Here is an 8,037-nt window from a genome sequence, read left to right on the forward strand (position 1 = left end):
TTATAAAAGCAAAATGATGAAGTTTGTAGTTTAGTTGTTCAGATGACGCTCAAGTGACAAGCATGCAATTTAAAAAGGGTTTTCCCACACATTGTTCCTCACAACCCAAAAGACGTTGCAGTGCATAAAGGGGAGAAAATAAACCTTAGAAGACATTGCCATGGATCATATATTGATGCATACAGTGTTGATTTATCTGTTATTGAATAGTTTTTCTAAAGATGTTACTTCTTTGTCTCCCCTCAGTTCACAGGCCGTGCTCTGTGATTTAAATCTTCATTTTGGTGGATCAAATGGTGACCTCCCAGACAAGTAGGTGGCTCCCACGGCTCCCAATGGAGCCTGGCCTGACTGGCATGTAGAACTTGGCCTGGGCCAAGAGTGAGGGAATGCAGCATGGCTGGGCAGCAGCTCTTGTAACACAGCAGGGCAGAGTCTCAGCTCTGTGACCCCAAGGGGTTCCTACAATTGTTGTTTTATGATCTGTCTTGATATGCCGTAATACAGGCATAGGTTGCATACTTCTGCACTGTCATTTTTAATGAATACTGATCTAGTTGATTTTAATAATTTCTTCACAATTACATCTTTTCTTACTTTCTTGATGATTCAGATCCTACTAGGAGAGGGCCAACATTTATCTTGAACCACCTTATCTAAGTCTCGACTTTCCCAGTCAGGGAACCACTGGGCATTAATTCCCTATTGCTTCTTCAAACCCTCAAGGTGAAATTCACAGAACCACAGAATCATAGAATTGTAAGGATGAAAGGGATCTCCAGAGATTACCAAGTCCAACCCCTCTGCAAAGCAGGCCCCCTATAGCAGACTGCACAGGTAGATGTCCAAGCGGATCTTGAATATTTCCAGAGAAGGACAGTCCACAACCTCTCTGGGCAGCCTGTTCCAGTGCTCCGTTGCCATTACTGTGAAGAAGTTCTTATGCATATTTATGCAAAATTCAGTGGTAAAGTTGTTCATCTGCTAGGAAAGACTGAACTGCACATTCCCAAGTTCTGTTGTAAACCTTATGTGCCCGAAACCTGGACCAAAGACAAATTCAGGGAGGGTACATCTCTTGTTATAAGACTTTTGTGATCCATGTGATTACTGAGGTGGATAAAAGGATTTTTTTGGGGGTGAAATGATTTATTTGAAACAAACAAACAAACATTTCTGCAGAGAAAATCTGATGGAACCAGTCTGCTTGGCAGACTTCAGAGAGATCTTGGCAACTGACTGAAATCTAAACTTTTTTTCACGACAGTTGGATTTTGGCTGAGATCTTCTAGATGCCTGCAGGGCTCCAGAGGTCTGGCTGGCAGACCATTGCTCAACTCCCCTACTGCCAGGACAGTGGATTGATGGCCTGTCATTGCAGGATGGCCCACCAAGTTGTCTACCTTTGAACTGGAGACCTCAAGGCCTCCAGGTTTCGAAACTGGGACATCATTTGTTTTGAAATTTTGTTGATATGTTTTGATATGCATTAGAAATACTTTGATTTCAATGAATTACCAAATCCTGACCCCTGAAAATGTTTTGTAGTTTTTTGAACAGCTCTGCTCCAGCCCAAGTTTAATGACCCCAAGGGAAAAATGGTTTATCCATAAATAAAGTAGAAATAAAACAAAATCCAGCGAATGACTCTGAAGCAGGGTTTCTCTAACTGCACTTACAGGTCAGCCATGCTTGTAATCCCACCAGTATCCTTGGAGATCCAGTAGAATAGTCTGGGCAGTTTTACAGTTCTTATCTTAATTTTAAATGTGATATCCTAATAGTGATTGTTAAAGTTTTTGTTTGTTTGTTTTTCTCAGTAAGTGCAAGTTTGAAATTGATTCAAGTCCTTGTTTTGTGCTAATGCCAGAAGTGTCCATGAAGTCTCAAAATGAAATCTTCTTGGTAGATAACTATGTATCCTGCTGGTTATGCTATTGTGATTGTATTCATAGCGTGTTCTCCAACTTAAGCAATGTGCAGGTGCAAAAGTCTCATTCTGCAGTACATAATTCTTTCATCTGCCATTTCTTGCCAGTAGATTTCCTGCCCATATGAATGTTTCTTGTGAAATTTCTGGAGAATAGATGCTGGGTTTTAGCCAGTTATAAGAAAACAAATACACAAACAACCCTCTTCCAAAACTCTACAACTTCCCCTCTCCCTAATCCTTTTTTTTTGGAAACCTTTGCTATTCATAGTAGATGCTCTGTATCTAGCAAAAAAGACCAGTCATAAAAAATAAACATTGTGGATTAAGGTAAAAGTAAAAATACTGCTAGACTTTAGTGATGTCAATAAGGTCCCCAGAACCTTCTTGTATACTGGCACGTCTCTGGTTCAAGTGGATGCCTCCCTTCAAACGTGTGCCCATGCCTTTCCTAACTCTGCATCAGTTCTTTTGACTCCTATTCAGTTATTCTAGATTTAAAAGAGAACTGTTGTGACAAATAATAATGATTTTTTAAAAAAAGGTCTCAACACAGTATTTTCTTTAAGTCTACATGACGTTAGGACCTACACATGTCCTCAGGTAACAAAAATCCATGGAGTTTGTATTTACAAACTGTATTTGGGCTTCATGCTCTATGACTGTTATCCAGAAATGAAGACAGAAGAGCTCTTTGAAAATTGGAAGAGATTTATGGGGTTGAAAAGTGTACCTGTAGGTGTTAGTCTGCAAAAACATGTATGTGAGAAAAGAGCAGCTACACAAAGCCAGCTATTAATACTTTACTTTGAAGGGGAATAGATACCTCTAACATGTAAGTAAATGGAGAAATCTACCTAACAGTTTCAAGTGTTTTATTTTCTCTCAATATGATTACTTACAGTATATATGTTCTATGCTTTTTTCAAAGTATGTTACTGACATATGCAACACAGTCAAGACCAACATTTGCAATATTTTTGACCCTAGGATAAACTGTCGTACTTTAAAAAATTATTCATTGTACTTCCTTTGCCTGCTTTCAGTGTTTTGTTTTGTTAAAACAGTGGAGGATTCATTGATCTGTGGCCTGTCATTTATTGTGTGTATTTCTCAGAAGAGCAAGAACAGTTGTCTGTTATATATTTCTCCAACAAAAACATATCCTTGGTATATAAATGTTCAGATGATTAGAATTTCATCCCAAACATACATGTATCCTAAAAATAAACCACAATAAATGTTAGGCTAAGCAAAAATGAAGTACAGCAAAAGAATGAACAGACGAAAAAGGGGGAAAAAAGGTGGAAAGAAAACCACAAGAATAAAAATTCAGGCATTAAGTAAAATATTAGATGTGAAGAAAGAGCTTAAATATAAAGTTAAGGGAGAGAAAGGAAACTACCCACAAAATTGTTACAAAACCAGAAGTTACTGTTACTGGACAGATGAAATTCTGATCACAGTCGAGTCAGGTGTCCTGAAACACAACAAATAAAAAACAAAGACTTCAATCATCAAATCTTTCTTTTTTAATTATATCACGCTGGTCTTTCACAGAATTACAGAATTGCAGGAGTTGGAATTGACTTCTAGAGATCATCGAGTCCAACCCTCCTGCTAAAGCAGGCTCCCTACAATAGACCACACAGGTAAGTATCCAGACAGGTCTTGAATATCTCCATAGAAGAAGAGTCCACAACCTCTCTGGGCAACCTGTTCCAGTACTCTATGAAGTTTAAATGAAGTTATATGAATAAGATTTTTAATTTTCTAAATAATTTAATGTCTTCTCTTAGATCTTTCTAATGGAATAAATGAGGCTTGGATGCTTGGTTTGATGAGGCAGAATCTAAGTAATTCGAGGTCCGTTTGTGTTTTGAATTCTTACAAAATGAAGATGCATTTTGGTTTGGGCTCCAAGCCCTCAATTGTCCACCAACAGAAATACAGTGGACTTCTTATGCACAGCATGACTGACATCCTTAAGTGAGATGAACAACTTGAAGCTCTTCAGTAGAATCAGTGCAGCCAGAGGACTCAGTTGTAATCTTCCGGTCTTAATTGCAACAGATTGTGCACATGCAACAGAGGACAGAGCTGTACATGCTATTTTTCATTAACGTTTTAAAGCAAAGTCCAGGCATGGAATGGGTATGTTCCTCATTAGTAATAGCACATTAGTAATAGCAATACTATATTACTTTTCCAACAAAACTTGCAAAATATTACATTACTTCTTGGTCCGCTGAACTACTGAACTGCCACTTTCTAAAAGAAAAAAGCTGTAACTGAGTCACTAGTAAAAGGGGCAGGAAATTAGATAAAAGGGGAACACTGGTTTTACATGCCTAAATGAAAAGGTGTTAGTTTTAAATATATAGCCTTGCAATATATATTCCAAACCTTCAAAAGTCTCTGACTTTCATTATTGAAATGCTGCACTGAACTGACAGCTGCCCCACTCATTCGTACTGCAAGTCACGCAATGAAAACAAAACAAAACAAAACAAAATGAAAACTCCTTATGTCCTGATAGGCACCATGGTATTGAAAAATAAAAATATTATGACTTGCATGATTGCAACATGCTTATTGGATAGACAAAGATACATTGTTTGATAAATATTTAATAAGACATTGTTTGGAAGAAGACAACACTGTAACCAGATGAATTTCCTTGCTCATGCTGCCTGGAAAACTGTGGTAGGATGAGTTTTTATGAACAGTGCAACAAACAGTGTGAAAAGAAGAACTTTTTGAACCTTTACTTCTAAGAAGGAGGAGGAGCTGTAAAAGCACAGGAAAGTATACATTATTTTGATGGCAAATGCCCCACCTACATTTAGCCACCTGTCTTTAGAGTGTACTTATTTTCCATTTCCTTTACAATCAGTGGAGAGGATGAGACATGTCCCGAAGGTGAGTCATGCTTTGGGTCTATGAAATGTCAGTTGCTCCCACATTGACTGCATAGGGCATTTATGGATCCTAAAGCCCATGGATGGCGGCCTCTGTTTGATCTTGATATTTGAGTGGGATTGTGGTATGACTTCCAGTATATGTTTTAAATGAAGGATGTGCAATACAAACCTATGTAGCAAGTGGAGTTCTTAGTTCAGTCTAGGAAACCCTAAGTTAAACTTCTCTCAGTTAACACTAATTAAAACTCCACTGCTAGGAGGGGAAGAGAAGAGGAAAGAGAATGTACCCTGTGTGAAGAAATAAGACGTTTTCTCAGATGCTTACTCAATAATATTGTGCTTCAGGCTCAGGATGTTGCTTCATTGTCGAATGGCTGATCTTTCCTTGCCATGCTTTCCTATTGTTCTCCATTCCTTAAATAATCCTGGCTTTCAGTTGCATTTTTATCCATTTAATTCATTTTCAAACCCCTTGAAAAACAGAGATTAGTTTAGCAGATCAGGAATGAATTACAAAAAAAAAGTTACATAATGGACCTATTTAAATTACACAGTTGCTACTTGCCTTTACAGAGTAATAAAGATGCAGTTAATAGCTTCCACTTTATTTAGCTGCTAAATTCTGATTATGTTTCTGCTGCTTTGTTTTGGAGATGAACTCCACTGCAATAACTTCATTGTTCTTTGCTCATTAATCACTTTTATTTGGTCTCCTTTGAATTGCTGTGAAGTTTCAGAACATGGGCAGTCCTCTGGCAGACAGATGAATGTTTTGATCTATTAGACCTTTTAGGTTTGAGGATTTAGACAAAATATTACCATTATAATGGTTTACAGACATTAGTCCTCATCTTGGGGTTTCACTGTGCAGCCCATGATACCACAGCAGCTCTTAGGTAGAACTCCATTGATGGTAGTTTGCTCTACGCAAAAAGATAAAACAGTAACCTACTGCTAGTTATCATACAGTCAGTATTTGTCAGCAGTTTCAAGACCAGTACGCTTGCAGATAAATCAGAACAGCAGCATTGTTTAAGATGCTCTCCCTTTTGGTCAAGTGTATTTGCTATGCTCATTGTATTTTTCTTAGGATGGTTAAAAAACAGAAAAAAACAGCCTGAGGTGACTCAAGTGAGATCCTACATAGAAAACATATGAGAGAAACATATTAATTAGTCTTGTACACATTAGCAGGACTCCTCACAATGAAATTACTTAGAACATTTATTCGAAACATAAAATTGGGGCTGGTGCTAGACCTGCTGCACCTAAGGAGTAGATCTCAGACCACATGGTACAGACTGTGGTGTCCCACTGAACCTGCACTGTGCCTCTTTCAAGAGAGAATTCAGACTTTGGATAGCAGAAGTCCAGAAATCCAATAGTTTAATGCACCAAGTTGTAATTTGCTCTTCAGATTAATTGCCATCAGACACCATGAAATGAAACTACCTTACCAGTCTGGTTATCTCATCTTCTGTGTGTTTATTTGAATTTCTAAGGAGCTTCCTGAAAAAAAAAACAAAATACTTTTAGAAGGAGTCTGCATATGTTGAGCTATTTGGAGGCCTTGCAACAGTCTCTTACAGAGCCATGATCTCTTTCTGTGAACACTCATGACAGTACATCTAAATCCATGAATATATGTAAGTGGACTTTTTAACTGTACAAACATGAGTTCCAATTTAATTTGAAAATTTACGGGAGTATTTATGAACTATTTTCATGCTCTCCCATCTTCAGTTGCAGTCTGCCTATGCTGTTGGTTTTGAGTAGCAGTTCAAACTAGCGTAATAAATAATCCACAGTCACTGAGTTTGAGTTGTCACTGTGGACAGTTTACTTGGGTTTGCTCAGCATTTAGAAACAGTATTTCTCACCTCCTCTATACAAGTCCTTTCACTAACTTCATTCTTGTTTGAGGTGCTTCAGAAGTTATGTGAGGAGAAGCTGAGGGTGGTGGTGGTGTTTTTTTCCCTCAGGTATGCGTCTCACTTCTAAATAAACTACATTTCAGGAAGCATTTATTTAATCTCTCTACAGCAGGAATGTTCAGAAACATTCACAGTTGAAAATGCCATTGCACCAGAAGGTCTCAATGTCTAAGTAAGTCTGTGTGAAGAGTGTAATCATTCACCATGTCCAAAAAGCTATTACCATGCTTAGAGTAGAATTTATTTTAGCATGTAGAAGTTGTTTGCTTAGCTATTTTAGTTTTCTGGAGTTCTTCTACGATCAACAATGTGCAAGTGAGATATACCTTTCACTGAGGTGCCTGTGGAGGTGTTTGTCTTGCTGATTACAGCAGACGCGCCTCCAATCTGAGCATCTTCTACTAGATGCTTAACTTAAAGACCTACCAAGTTGGGTACCCTTCTGCTTACATTTACATAGAAATCATAGCTGAAATGTGGGTTCGAGGACTCGACCTTTCAAGCTTGATATCCAAGCTGGTGACTGAAGCCACACTCACTGGCATTTCCCTCTGTGCTTCTTAGGTATGTAAAGGTGCAAGGAGTCACATCCAGGACAAGAACATCTACATCATGTTGTGTTTGTGTGGACATCAACACTTCAAATTGGCATTACGCAAACAAGCTCTTTTCCTAGAAAAAAAAATCACCTGTGCTACTAATTGGATATAGGTCTGCCTATCTTCAGCTTTCCGCCTATTGAAAACGTTTATTTTTTGGCAAATATTTTTTGCCTTATTTCCACAGATCCCAAGTGGCTCCCTTTGTCACAGTCAATGAGTTGCTTAAACAGAAACCACGACAGAAGATAAGCATCTCTAACTCAGCATCAGATGAATACCTTCACTACAGAAATTTAAGAGTTCTATGCATAGCAAAGTCTAGAGTTGATTTACCATCAATTTGATATGTCAGTGGTGAAAAATTCAGTTCAGGAGAAATGAAGATATTGTAAACCATGAATGAATCAAACAATGAGCAAAATTGTTTTTGAAAAGACTGATCTTCTGCAATTAAAAAAAAAAAAAAGAGCAACAGGAAGGGCCAGGTGTTTTGAGTTATACAAACAATAGCATTGTGTCAAAAGCAGTAATGCAGTGGCACATGAAGAATGATCAATCTTCAATCCCAGTAACATTCCACAGAAAAATGGGAAACCTAATGCGTATGCAAAATTTTGGAAATCATGTGAGCATAAAATTAAACATAT

The sequence above is a fragment of the Meleagris gallopavo genome, chromosome 3 (genome assembly GCF_000146605.3).
Source record: "Meleagris gallopavo isolate NT-WF06-2002-E0010 breed Aviagen turkey brand Nicholas breeding stock chromosome 3, Turkey_5.1, whole genome shotgun sequence".
NCBI lineage: Eukaryota > Metazoa > Chordata > Aves > Galliformes > Phasianidae > Meleagris > Meleagris gallopavo.